Raw genomic sequence first — 15,311 nt, 5'->3', positions numbered from 1 at the left:
GCACCTAATGCATAACATTACAAACATAAACTCAGGAATCTGTTTCTTTGCTTCATTGTTCTGGTGCTGAAAATATCACTAATGTGGATCAAAGGAGATACACATATGAATGCATCTCTTATTTATTATTTGGAAATTAGTGGATGTGGTTTACATCAATACATTATTTTAAATCTGAAATTGATATGGGTTGATCAGAAGTTGCTATGTGTATTGTTTATCTGAAAACTATTTACAGAGCAGTCTCAGAATTGAGATTAAATATTTTTGAACACAATAGTAAAGGAACTATTACAGACCAAGTTTTTCAATAAAAACAGAACATTATTATTTAAGTGCATGAATTAATGCATCTGAACTCATGCAGTATGAACTAGGAAATATGAAATGCTAGAACCAGACACAACTTTTTAAATTATTTTTTATTTTAATTTGATTAAACAGATTTTTTCCTAACGTTGCTGGCATTTTCCCCACACACAGTTAAACAAAACATTGTTGATTAAGGTAGGGATGCACCGATGGATCGGCATTTGATCGTAATCGGCCGATAGCGCCCCTATCGGTTTTGATCGGAATTTTCAAAATAGATCAAAGCAGACCGATCAGGTAGGGTTGTCACTGTAACCGGTGTAGAGGTAAACCCCGGTAAAAAAAAGTTGACAATAATAATAACCGTCTTGTTTTTTAAAAAACTATATTATCTTGGTGGGTTCACCGTGGCTGCGGTGTAGGCGCGGTGACCCTTACCAGCCACCGTATCATCTGCTGAAGTTGCAGGACCGGCGGCACATGCACGCTTTGCTGTTTACAACCAAAACTTTCTTGAAGCTAAAGCTGAAATAATGGCCAAAGGAGGAGATGGCAGTGTTCAGGAGGACATTTTTTATCCCTCAAAGAAGACAAAGTCGGAATTACGGGCATCTTTTAGATATTTGAAGAATGCCGAGGGAGTTTATAGAAGACGGCTGTCCTGTTTGCAGCACGTGCAGAAAAAGTGTTTGTGAAAGGCAGCAACGCTTCAAATCTCATGACACATCTGCGTGACCATCACCCACAACTCTACAGTCAACGCAAGGCAAGCTAACGTTAGCGTTTTAGCTAAAATGCGTGATCCGAGGATTTGGGTTGAGGGAGAATGCAACGAGTCGCTATATAAAGCAGCCGCAGCGCCGCTACCTGCATACAAACGGTGTCGCGGACACCGCCATGTTGAAATGACGCTATGCATTACGGTGCTCCCAGGGGCAGATAAGAGTTGGTCTCCCTCTGAGAATAATTATGAATTTAACAATGATTACTGCCTGATGACATTTTCCCACATCTGCAAAGCTCACTGGAAGGACACAAACCGAGGACAATATTTTCCTGATATAGGGTTTATTACTCAAGTAAGGGTAAAAAAAAGTATCTGATTAGAAGGCTACTTGAGTACTGAGTATCATCTGAACTAATATTTTTAAATGATGACATCAAACAGACATAAAATAAGAAGTTATGGGCAAATATTGGCATTTTAAAGACTAAAGGGGAAAAATATAAACAAACAACATAACAAAATAACAAATTTTAGGCAAAATTTAGACACAAACTGAGGACAATATTTCCTGACATACAGGGTTTATTTAATTGTGTGAACATGTAGCACGTGTAAAAAAAAAATACTGCGATAATACCGAAAACCGTGGTAATTTTGGTCACAATAACCGTGAGGTTAAATTTTCACACCGTGAAAACCTTAATACAGACCATTTTAGATTAGGTTACATTTCCTTTATTCCCAGATTATGTAGTTCGTAGCACTCATTATAATGTTGTAGAAAATTTCTGGCCAATCCACGTGATCGGTATCGGTGATCAGCATTCTTTGATATCGTATCGGTGATCGGCAACAAAAAACCTGATCGGTGCATCCCTAGATTAAGGTGTGTGTATGTGCGTGTGAGAGAGAGATGGAGAGGGAGAGAGAGCAAGAGAGAGGGGGAGAGAGTTAAAATAATTTTTTAAAAACCCGACAGGAGCGGAGACAGTGACCGACTCATGCACGAGCCGTATTCTGCTATGTCTTGTCTAATGCACCACGTACGTTACGAAAAAAGTAACTTTAAATATTCAACCGAAAAAGAGGTGAGCTGAAGAAAACCTAGGGAGTACTGGAGAAACGTGAGCAACAGTGAAGCAAGCACAGAGAGATCCGTTACTGTCTGTGTGTGTTCGTGGATGCATGGGATGGACTTAGCTCCCGGCTGCAGAGTTTTGTGTGTAGGGAGGGGCGGACGCTCTATGTGACTGGCCAATCACAGCGCGTGAACACAGTCATTTTACCCAATGAGGATTTTCCTTCAGCACAATTACAGATATTTACAAGTTTTACTCGTTTCATGCTCGTATTTTGTCAAAAATGCTTTATCCGTACCGGATACTCGTCTGAAACGAGCTCATCCCTAGCTGTAACCACCCTGCCCTGCCTCCTCCTCCTTGCTGCCTGCCGGCTGTGGTCACAAGCAATGACAGAGTAGTTCCCGCTGCTTCTTCGGGAAACGGCGCAAAATAAATAAATAAAATCAATAAAACTTGGGATCTTGTAGGCGTGGCGCTGGGATTTCAGCCGTGATGGGCCGCCACAGCTACACCTATGTTGGGGAAACACTGTAAAAGTTAAAGCAAAAGTTAATGAAATCGCCATCACTACTGTTGTTGCTACAGCTATAAATACAAGTAACTCCCCGTTGATGTTAGCAGCTAGCGAAAGGTAAGCTTACAAAGACAACTGTTCCACTTCGTTCTCCACCACAATGTGCTTCCTTTTAAGGTGTTCGTGTATCGCTGTTGTGCTCCTGTGAAAGGAGAGTTCTTTGCAGATTTTACACTGTACATGCTTCTTTTTTATCTTTTGTAAAATGTTCCCAAATTTTTGAGCTACACGGTGTATGTTGCCAGGCTTGCCATGCCTTGTTTTTTTCCGGTGACGCAACGGCTCACCCGAATGGCCACTACTATGCCGCGAGTAGAAAGGCAGAAAGCAGCAGTGGTGCCACAGCAGGCAAGATGGAAAAAAAGCAAGGCTTCATAGAATAAATGTCAACTATTAAATTTAACGTCGACTAATTGTTTGTCAACGTTGTCGTGACGAATCGACTTGTCGTGGCAGCACTATCAGTGATCTATGTGAAGCACTTTGTGATTCTATATCTGTGATAAGTGCAATATAAATAAAATGTACTTGCTATCACAGTTACAGCAATTTTTCATGTGAACATTACCTTGTAATCCCTGGAGTTTTGAGCTTTCTTTTGTGGCTCAAGACAAACAGAAGATACATTCAACACAGCGGACTCTAGAAAAGCCATCTGAGAATATAGACAATATTTTTCCTCAATGTTTTTAAACATAACAAATATCATCGAATCTCTTGGGCATTTTGTTTTACAGCCGCACTTTAACAGATGTGTTAAACAGAAGGTGAATATCCTCGTGAAATAGCTTCTCTCAAATGGAAAACCACACAACAGGTGTAGACACGCAGGAAAGAAGCACCTGCAAATCAGGATTTTTAATTATCTGGCAGTTGGGTAGCCTGGCCTGCCAGAATCGTCCTCTGTTTTGCACAGAGAACTAGTCTGGTTACACACAGGCAGAGAGACACATGAGGGGCGGGACTAGCCAGCTCGAAAATAACCAATCAGAAAAAAGGCAAAAATGCAGACTGTACCACGCGACGCTTTGGTTTTTTAGCTGTAGTCGAAAATGGTGTCTGGTGGTGGTGCAAACGTATTTTTTTAGAAGAAAGGTTTTTTAGCGCTTCTACTTGTTGTGGTTTTAAAGACATTAAACCCCGGTAAAAAAGTTGACACTAATAATAACCGTCTTGTTTTAAAAAACACTATTATCTCGGTGGATTACCGTGGCTGCGGTGTAGGCGCGATGACCCTTACCAGCCACCGTATCATCTCCTGAAGTTGCCGGCGGCACATGTGCGCTTTCTTTACAACCAAAACTTACTTGAGTCTAAAGCTGAAATAATGGCCAAAGGAGGAGACGGCAGCGCATTAGACTTTCATATATATTAGATTCATTACACACAACTGAAGAAGTTCAAGCCTTTTATTGTTTCTAAGATTGATAATTTTGGCATACAGCTCATGAAAACCCCAAATTCCTATCTCAAAAAATTATATAGAGATATAGATATTAGTTTTTGTTTATTTTTTTATACTTTCTTTAAAGCTACCCTTTGCTCTGATTGCTGCTTTGCACACTCTTGGCATTCTCTAGATGAGCTTCAAGAGGTAGTCCTTCAAGACTATTGGAAAACCATTTCAGTTGACTTGATGCCTTCAGTGAGAATTTCCAAATGTATATGGTCACAAAAATAATGACAACACATGGAATAAGAAGGCGTGTCCAAACTTTTGGCTTGTACTGTACGTTTGTTCCAAGTGACTTCAAAATGATGAATGGGTGGAAGCTTGATGGTCTGATGACCACGTTTTGAACACAGTTTCATTATGCTCATGATAGCGATCGCTGGGTTTTGCTTCTTGAGTTTAACTAATTATGTTTTTGAATATATAATATAAAAGTTGTGTGCTGAAACTGTAACTAGACTGTAGAAAATACTTTAGATTACTGTGAAGAAGGACATTGTTGTCATTGTGAAGTAGTTCAGAATTTTGGAACAAAGTGTAAAATGCAGGACTTTTCTTTCTCTTGAGTGCTGATGACGCATGCCAGCTACACAAAAGCGTCCTGCCTGTAGCGCTGCTGCATTGGTGTTCAGTCCTGTGTGAAGTAACAGCCTGCATCTATTTAATCTGACAAGGCATCACTGGCACTCTGGCAAACAGCTTCTCATGTCATATGACCTTGGAGGGGGTCTCGCTCCTGCATTTATTTGACAGAATAACAGGTTCTTGTGTTTTTTTTTTCTCTGCTTGTGAGTTGAGTTGAACAAATTATGTGTGGGATGTTTAATGAAGTGTCTGATTTGAGGTTGTTTCTAGCGTAATTACAATTTAAGGCCCAACATATTAACATAAATAACTAAAACAGAATTTTAAAGTTTTTAAGAAACTAGACAAAGGTTGCTGGTAGGGATGAGCGAGTACACCACTATCTGTATCTGTATCTGTTGAACCATCTAAATTATCTGTATCTGTACTCAAAGTGGGCATGGCATAACCCGGAAGTGCATGCGGTTTCCATCAATACATTATTTTAAATCTGAAATTGATATGGGTTGATCAGAAGTTGATATGTGTATTGTTTATTTGAAAACTATTTACAGAGCAGCCTCAGAATTGAGATTAAATATTTTTGATCACAATAGTAAAGGAACTATTTCAGAACAAGTTTTTCAATAAAATCAGAACATTAATATTTTAGTGCATGAATCAATACACCTGAACTCATGCTAGGAACTGGGAAATATGAAATATTAGAACCAGACACAATTTTATATTTTTTTATTTTAACTTGATTAAACTGATTTTTTTCTTAACGTTCTTGGCATTTTTCCCACACAAAGTTAAACAAAACAATGTTGATTAAGGTGTGTGTATGTGTGTGAGAGAGATAGAGGGAGAGAGGGAGCGAGAGAGAGGGTAAAAAAAAAAAAATACCCGACCGGAAGCGGTCGGGTCGGCAGTGACTGACGCAGCATGTCAGCTCTGTCTTGTCAAATGCACCACGTAAGTTACGAAAAAAGTTACTTTTAAATATTCAACCGAAAATGAGACGAGCTGGAGACAACCTAGGGAGTACTGAAGAAACATGAGCAACAGTGAAGCAAGCATAGAGATCCGTTACTGTCTGTGTGTGTGCGTGGATACATGGGACGGGCTGAGCTCCCGGCTGCAGAGTTTTGTGTGTAGGGAAGGGCGGGCGCTCTATGTGACTGGCCAGTCACAGAGCGTGAAGACAGTCAGTTACCCAATGAGGAGTTTCCTTCAGCACATTTACAGATATTTACGAGTTTTGCTCGTTTCATGCTCATATTCGTCAAAAATGCTTTATCCGTACCGGATACTCGTCTGATTTGAGTATCCGGCTCATCTCTAGTTGCAGGTCAGCCATGCATGATATTTTTTTTAATGTGTGTGATGATAATCAAGTGTTCTGGCCAGTGAAGCTGTTGGAGATGAGTTTCATGGTTCTAAAATCATTGTGATTTATTCCAATATTTAAAATTTTCATTTTATTTGGGACATAACAGCTGACATTTGGTAATTATAACTTTTAATATACATCAAATTATTCATTTTGTCACAGGAAATGGTGATGAATTCTTCATTAATGTTTTCTTCATTCAAAAATGTACTTTTTGAAAGTTACTTGTATTGTAGCTTTGCGTAGAAACTTTGTTCAGTCTTCAAACATGTCAAAAGCCAAGGCTCGGCTAGGCCTATGTTTAAGTTTTATGACGATTTATATACAAGTCCAGATTTTACAGCGTGTATGTCTGCATCACCCTACTGCAGCCCTGAAAGTTTTCCCAACTTTTCTAAACTTTTGCAAATATATTCTTCCTATTCCCACACCATTCTGACATTATACTGATTATATACAAAAGCAGGAGCATGAAAAGCCCTTGCTTGGAGTGCATGGTTTCCTATTCTTCCACATTTAATCAGTTTAATGTACTATAAGGGTGCAAGAAAATATCAATATGGCAATATATCTTGATAATTTTTCCTGCAATATTTTATCAATATTCAAAAGTCGCATATCTAATTTTTGGAAGAATATTCATGCGAACATTTGTGTATTTTTCTTTTGTGCAATTCAAACATCGACCGCTAGTTGGCAGCAGTGTGCAATGGCTTTTGTTTCCACCTTTGAAATGTAAATCCCTCTATTATGGTTCAGATACCTCATGCTAAATATGTTAAATATCAGTTTGGACTGTGTATTAAATTTGCGTATAATAAATTCAGTCTAAAAAAACCGCTAATATCGTCTGACTGAATGTATCACAGTATATCGTGAGATATTATATTGTCTCTTCTCTATCGTGATACATATCATAATCTCCGGAATTTCACCAATACACATTCGTTATGTACTATGCTTTAAATAATTTTGTGCAAAGCTGTTTAAATTTTCTATTTTCTCTTCAAATTTCTGAAGCGTCTCTGCTCATTTTCAGCTTCTTCAGCACATTTCAGTTAATTCACCCTACAACCATAAGACCTTTTATCAAACTCCAATTTTCTGGTTTTGAGAAGATTTGCAAAAGGTGAACAAACTGTTCTAAAATTCAGCTGTATTTTCTTTCGGGCATTTGCCAAACCAGCTCCTTATTGCCACCTTTTGAACTGAAGCTTTAAACTGTATTGAGTGCCATGCCCCACATCTCTTTGTGGATGAACGCTCTCCGTTGTTCACGTTCCTTTCTGGTGGTCAGGTAAATCTACTCAGGAATTCACGGGAGACAGAATATATAACTACTGTTCAGTTTGTTGTGAAGTTGATTTCAGATTGATTCGGTGGCAGTAAACTGCTTGTTCCCACCAGCTGTAGTTGTAAATGTGTGAACTGTTTAGCACATTTGGTTTCAGATCGCTAACTGGAGCGGGTTGCTTGATTGAATGATTGGCTATTGAGCTCCAGTGTGAGAACACCATGTCTGTTCCTCTACACACATCTGCCCTGCAGCGTTTGAATGACAGTTGGGGGTTGCATGAAGATCTGCTCTCCGGGGGAGATGCTGAGAACACGACCGTTAAACCAGTTTCACACACAGCGTAGGCTCGTTCAGGCTTGTGATGAGTTTTTTATTATTGGAGGTGAATCATCACAGTAGAATGATGTTGGTGTTAATTCAATTATTGGTGAAATAAATCAGGCTGTTTAATATGGTGTCGACTTAAGAGAGGGGTGATTAAAACAAAAGTATAAATGTTTTTTTAAATAATATAGGTTCAGCAGCTAATACACAGCTGGCACGTCTCACCTTTATGTTGCTATGGTTTTATTAGATGCACTCCACTTTGAACTGCACCAATCCAGCAACTCCTGCATTTTAATAGCTAGTATTAAAGGTGAATACACCAATATTTGCACAAGAATATTTTTTTAATAGTTAAATATTTTTGATCACAATAGTGAAGGAACAATTACAGAACAAGTTTTTCAATAAAATCAGAACATTAATATTTAAGTGCATAAATTAATACATCTGAACTCATGCAGTAGGTACTAGGAAGCATGAAATACTAGAACCAGACACAAATTTTTTTATTTCAATTTGATTAAACTGATTTTTTCTTAATGTTGTTGGCATTTTCCCCATGCAGTTACACACACACAGTTTTGTGTGTGTGTGTGTGTGTGTGTGAGAGATAGAGGGGGAGAGAGAGGGGGAGACAGGGGTGGGAGGAGTTAAAATATTTTTAAAAAACCCGACCGGAGCGGAGGCATTGACCGACGCATGCACGAGCCGTTTTCAGCTCTGTCTCGTCAAATGCACCACGTACGTTACGAAAAAAGTAACTTTAAATATTCAACCGAAAAAGAGGCGAGTTGAAGAAAACCTAGGGAGTACTGAAGAAACGTGAGCAACAGTGAAGCAAACGTAGAGAGATCCGTTAATGTCTGTGTGTGTGTGCGTGGGGTGGATCAGAGTTTTGTGTGTAGGGAGGGGCGGGCGCTCCATGTGACTGGCCAATAGAGCGTGAAGGCAGTCGGTTACCCAATGAGGATTTTTCTTCAGCACGATTACAGTTATTTACAAGTTTTACTCATTTCATGCTCGTATTCGTCAAATGCTTTATTCGCGGCTCATCCCTAGCTGTAACCACCCTGCTCTGCCTCCTCCTCCTTGCTGCCTGCCGGCTGTGATAACGAGCAATAACAGAGTAGTTTCTGCCGCTTCTTCGGGAAACGGCGCAAAAAAAAAATGTAACAAAAATCTATAAAACAGGATCTTGCAGGCGTGGCATGGCGTGCCTGTCTTTAAAGTGGAAACCCATGCTTGATTGTTGTTGTAACATCAGATGTGTGAAGGAAAGGTGTCAAAGTTCACCTTTTTTCCCCTCTTTTTTTGATAATATTCTCCAGAGTTAAGAGGTATAAAATCAACATGTTTAGATTATTTACAAAGTCAAATGAGCGATTTCAAATATCACATTCAAGCGACAATGTGTAGTTTTTACTAGCAGTATTGCAGCTTATTGGTCATAAGTAGAGGTAATATATTAAGCTTTTAAAGCACTACATTTACCAACTCCTACATATTGGCGAGCCAGCCTATCTTTTTTAGTTTTAATAGATGTTTGTTAAAGAGCCTTCAAAATAAAATCAAAATTAATTTAATCTTTTAATGCATCATTATTTATTGATCAGCTGTTATTCAGCACAAGAACAGGTTTGTATTGTTATAATACAGGACTGAGAAAGTAGCTAATAACAGTGATTTATCATGAAAACATGATGAATTATAAGTCGGCAACTGAACTGGAAACTGTTTCTCTATTTTAATGGAAACTGCCTCAGATCATTTCCTGTGCCTTTTATTAATTTTTGCAATTAACCTTCTGCTTTTTTACTGTGCATTGGCTTTTGGTCACTACCATTTATCCACTGGGTGAAAATCAATCATTCTCTCTCGGAAATAAATCCATAAATTACTGTTCAAGCTTCACCAGGCTCCTGGTTTTAGTGCAGCTGTTCACAAGCTGAGTTGTACTTTGGTGATGGTCTTTTGTTAAAAGCTTTTTTCACACACTATGATAAAACAAGTCTGGAATCATGGCTGTCTTTAAAAATAAAGCTAAATCTCATTTAGATATGAAGTAAATTTTAGTTTTTATTTGCATGCATTTGTGGCTTTTAATAAAAAAACTACCTATAGGTTTGCCATCACCCCGTAAATATTAAAATGTACTTCTAATTCTGTCTGCATCTAACATTTTCTGCCGCCAAAGTATCAGTTGTGTCTTTTTGTTATAAATATTCCTGGAGAAGCTACATATTAAGTGTAGCTAAAAATAAGTTTAACTACAAACATTTGCACAAAAACTATCAAATCGTCCTCAAAGTTGAACAATTAACATTGTTTCAAGTAGCCTTTAATTTGGGTTCCTTAAAAACAGTTGTCCTGTAATAAAACTTTCAAATGACAAGATCAAGATTGTGAATCATTCTGCTTTTGTTGTTTGCTTCATATTTAGACAGCCTGTCATTGTTGTTCCCCAGCTGTGGCCAGATGTTTCTAATTGTTCTTAACACTTCAAGGAGCTACTCAGCAAATTATTTTTTTCTGGTAGAACAAGTAATTTGAATGAGAGAACTATGCAACAACAAACTAGACAGTTAGACAAAAATACAAACTCTTAAAAAGAAAATGGATTTCATAGGGCCTTAGTGTTTGAATCCTTAGAAGTACCAGTTATTTTTCAAATAATTTCTAAATAACTTTTGCACTGATCTTTAAATATTTAGTCCTGACAGAATCTTCTTAGTCATTATTTTTGACTGCATCTTGCAAAATCACACACTAATTTACTTAGTCAATAACCCAACCTGAATGGCATGAAAGTAGTCTCAGAGAACAAAGTAAGGAACCTTGGTGTGATCTTTGACCAGTACATATCATTCAAATCCCACGTTAAACAGGTTTGTAGGATTTCCCTTTTCCACCGTCTGAATATTGCTAAGATTAGAAGCATTCTTTCCAGGAATGATGCTGAAAAACTAGTTCATGCAGTTATTACATCAAGACTGGATTAATGTAATTCATTACTATCAGAAGTCCACAGAATGTAGTTGTCTTCAGCTTGTCCAAAATGCTGCAGCTAGAGTTCTGATGAGAATTAAAAAGAGGTCATATCTCTCCTAGCTTCCCTACTTTGGCTACCTGTTAAATTTAGAATAGATTTTAAGGTCCTCCTTCTCACATATAAAGCCCTTAATAATCAAGTTCCATCACATATTAGTGATCTGATTGTTTCATAAGTTCCTAACAGAGCACTTTGCTCTCAGACTGCAGGTTTACTGGTGGTTCCCAGAATATCTAAAAATGGGATGAGTGGCAGATCTTTTAGCTATCAGGCTCCTCCATGTGCGTGTGACTGCTCTGTCCTCTTCATCCCCAGTGAGTCATGGTGGATGGCTGTTTATACTGAGCCAGGATCCTCAGGAGGTTTCTTCGTGTTAAAAGGGAGTTTTCTTCTCCACTGTCACTGCATGCTTGCTTGGTATGAGGATTGCTGTTAAGATACTGACACCAGTCAGTGACGCAATTTGCTGGGTTCTTTATATTGACCCTTTGCACCGACGTCACCTATCACGTGGGTCCACCATGGTGGACGGCAAAAGCATGTAAACGGTGAGCGACACGATTACTAAACAAAGGGAAAAGTAGAGCCTGAAATTGTTTTTGCGATCAAAACAAAAACTAAACTCCTCCAGCATTCCTTCAACTAGTTCATGCCCAGTTCAGTTATCAGAAGAAGTAGCGCATCTAGCGGGGGCTCATAGAGAGGGGTATGTTAACTAGCTTACCAACGTTAGCTTACGTTCTCTTTGCAGCTGTTCACCGATGTAAACATGGTGCTGACTTTGCCTAAATTCACCCCTCTGGATTTATAACTTTATGTTATAAACAGCGTTTCACTTTACACCAAAGCTGATTTTTAAAAAGTCCGGATCCCTACCAGCTTCTGTCGCTGGTGGTGTTACCGGGTTCAGGTGCTGCTCTCTCACCGGAATGAGATCTCTGAACGCCGATGCTCATTTAAATAAATAATGTGATTTTAACACACGTAATCATACATCGGAGCTTTAATATTGTTAATAATTGTCTCGCTTTACACTACAGTGGACGTCCTCCGTAGTGAAATACCCGTCCATCAGGATGATCAATAACTAGTATAAAACGCATCACATTTATCCCTGTTCCTGTCTTCCTCGTGAAATAAATTAACATTAATCTTACTCAGTAAAAACATGTTCGCTGCAAATCTGAGGCCTGCTAGTCCGCTTGATTGATCGCTGCAGTTCACCTCCGTCCTCAGTCTCCTTCAGAGTTATTAAAAAAACAAAACGAGTTGAGTTTACATCCTTGTCTGTTAGTGCAGCCAACCACGCAACAAGCTAAAACCATTTTACTGTCAAATCAACTAAGTAAACGCGATAAAAGGCGACAAACTGGCTTGTTTTGACTACCTTCACTGGAGTTTCTACGAGTGTGAACTGACTTTTTGCCTTCTATCATGGCGAAGGGGGCGGTCACATGAGTGGCGTGACGTCACGTGCAAAGGGTCAATAGGAAACTTTTTACTGATAGGCTTAGTGAACTGAACTGTATTGGAATGTTTACTGCGTGAAGCGCCTTGAGATGACTCTTGTCATGACGCAATGTAAAAAAAAATTGTTCTGATGCAAATATGACTCACATATTATTATGCTGTATAGTTTTTCAAATGCCAGGATGAGTCAGCGGGTGCAGCTTGGTGTATCCGCTGCACAGTCGCACACACAGACAACAGAAATAGTTTGACAAAAGAGGCCAAAAGTGGAAGAGTTAGTGTCTACAACCTGTAAAGAAAATTAGAGCAGCCTTTATTCCTTTCAGATCCTTTATGCTCTGATCACCTGGGAGAGGTGAGCCGAACCCTTCTGAAAGCTCCAGGGTAGTTTCGTTAGTGTTGTGGCGTCTCTCTTTATGTGACCTCGTGTTGCATTTCAGAACTCAAGTCATTAGGCCTGAGGAAGAAAATGTGTGCTTTTTTTAAAGGAACCTTTTTTTTATCCTTTCTCGAATATTGGAAGTGAGTTTGACATTAGTAAACTCAATATTACGTCAAATAATAATAAAAAGTACTGAACTATGTCAACCAAAATCTAAACTAATATTGTAAATAATTAAATATATGAAAAAACACATTTTATGAAGTGAATGAGTCTTTTGTCAGAAACATTTAAAACAGCTCCCTAAATGTTAAATGTTTAAACTTTATAGTGAAATAATCTCTAGAGTCTTAATGTTGGGTGGTTAAATTGAAACAGCTTTCCTTATAGCACTTTCCTCAGCACTTTGGTCGGCTGCCATGCCATTTTTAAAAGTGCTTTATAAAGTTGGTATGGTATAAGCCGGCAAGCGTGTTTTTCATTTTTCTTCTGGGTGAAATGTTTTCATCTGCTCAAAAACTTCCGATATGTGACTCGTCTTCGCTCGGCATCTAAAATTTTCTGGTGCTGATCCGTATTTGGCAACGGTAGTGAAAGTGACTCATTTATTTTGAAAATGGGCCGCAGTAACCTAATTTGACCACATGATTTCATTCTTGTTTATTCTTGAATCATGCACCTTTAATTCTCCTACATCCCTAATGGGGTCCAGTGATCCCCAGGGGCCTCATTTGTCACACGTTCATAGAAACGGTCCTATATTCCCTCCCACGACCGAAATTTAGAATATGTACGAACAGTCTCAAGACTCATTTAAGAAACATGCTGTGGCCTCTCCTACCCACGTTTCTCTGCAGTCGTCTGATGATAAAACCCACCTGTGCGTACCCAGGTGCTCGTGTCCGTTCGCCGTCATTTACATACAGAAATGCCCTCAATCAACCATATTTGGTCACGCTACGTCCTCAGCATTTGAGGGCGTTCCCTGCTTTTACCCCCCCCAAAAAAAAGAAGAAAAGAAAACTTTATTGATGGCAAGATCGAAACTGGCTGCTGAAGCACAACATAACCAAACAAGTTGCAGAGGTTATAAACACGGTTGGGACAGAGAGGTTCCTGTCAGAAATAAATAAAAAAATGAATATGATGACTTGTGGAATAACGGATTAAGGAGTTGTTCTGTTTGGAGTTTATTTCATTTAAAAATGTTGTCTGAGAACGAAGCCTCAGGTTCTTCTGAGCTGTCATTCACTTTGGTTGCATGTTTGATCCGGGAGCAGAGGAGGTTCTGGGGAGTTCTCATAGTTGTAAAATAAAATATGACCTGGAATCGGATTTGTGCTGTTTATCTGTTGCTCTGCAAAGGGTTCCAAGTCACAGCACAGCAGAAGGATTTCCATCCAGTGTGCATGTTGTGGTAAATCCCCCAATAACACAGAACAGCCATGATATGTCAGATTCCCATCGGTCACAGCTGTCTTATTGGTTTTAGCACCACTTATGCGAGAAAGCAGTTTTTCCACTGACAAAATTACATAAAATCTGGGGATGAGAAACACATTTGGATGACATTCGGTATTGTGCTTCCCCATTCTGTCACTAGATGCTGTTTGTACACACGGTCAGAGATGTTCTTACATTTAGGAACGTTTGTACGTACAAGTACAAAAGGATACCACACAATGCGTAGAATTGTTCCCACGCACAAAATACGCACAGATTTGTACGTAAGTACGTTTGATGAGCGAGGCTCCAGGTGTTTTATTTATTTATTTATTGACTTGTGAGCACAACCTCACTCCTGCCACACGGACCACAACATTGCTGGAAGCAATGCCCCTTATTTGTGAACATGCACCTCCAGCCGGGCAAAGGAGTTAACTCATTTTTTTAGGATTATTTTTCTCACATTAGACTTTATATATACACTTCAAAGACTAAATGTTGTCAAATCTGCATCTGTTCAACATCTGAGCTGAACGTGAAGATCCTTCCACCGTTGAAGAGGGGTGTTCTCTGCAGGTTTTTCAGGCACTTTTTGGAAATTTTAGTCCGTGGGCTTTTCTTTACATTTGTCTCTTTAATTTGTAGCAGGCAGTCATGGAATTTGTGTTTTTTTGTGACTATGAAGGTGGCTGAAGCCACTTCATGATTTTCTGTCTTTGTAAACAGCTAAAACACCACTCAGTGTAGGTTATTTATTCAAGCATGTGCACAATCTGTGATTGACATTCTGTACATAAGTGACTGTCAAATGCTACTGGCTAACTCTGAGCATCAGTCAAGTATATTTGGATCGGGCTTTACAGGACATGGGGTGGGCTAAGCAAAAACAAAAAAGAAAACACTTATTTTCTACATTAAATCACATGTAAGATCATCACTGTTAGGGATTTCTAGAAAAAATCATACTTAAAGCGCAAGTCACACCAAAATCAACTTTTTTTTGCTGATAACTAGTAAAAATAAGTGTATTAGTGTTGTTGACATGTGTAGTTGTTGTTTTTTGCATTTTGGTGCATTTTCTTTAAAAACTTCAAATTCTGACTAAAACCTTCAGTCCAGCGCCCTCTTCAGCTCAAAAATATTCTACACAAATTTACAACAGCAGTTTGAAATCTGTCTCGACCAATAGGTGAAAGGTCCCATGCAACGTAACCAAGTCCCATGTAAGGTGT

The 15,311-nt window shown here is 38.8% G+C and overlaps 1 protein-coding gene across 2 annotated transcripts in view; it reads left to right on the top strand.

Annotated features, from left to right (window-relative positions):
* The window catches only part of yes1 (YES proto-oncogene 1, Src family tyrosine kinase), a 52,411-nt gene that overhangs the window by 3,047 nt on the left and 34,053 nt on the right, over window positions 1-15,311 (top strand). The window lies entirely within an intron of this gene.

The sequence above is a fragment of the Nothobranchius furzeri genome, chromosome 11 (assembly GCF_043380555.1).
Source record: "Nothobranchius furzeri strain GRZ-AD chromosome 11, NfurGRZ-RIMD1, whole genome shotgun sequence".
NCBI lineage: Eukaryota > Metazoa > Chordata > Actinopteri > Cyprinodontiformes > Nothobranchiidae > Nothobranchius > Nothobranchius furzeri.
This window is presented reverse-complemented; position numbering and strand designations above follow the sequence as displayed.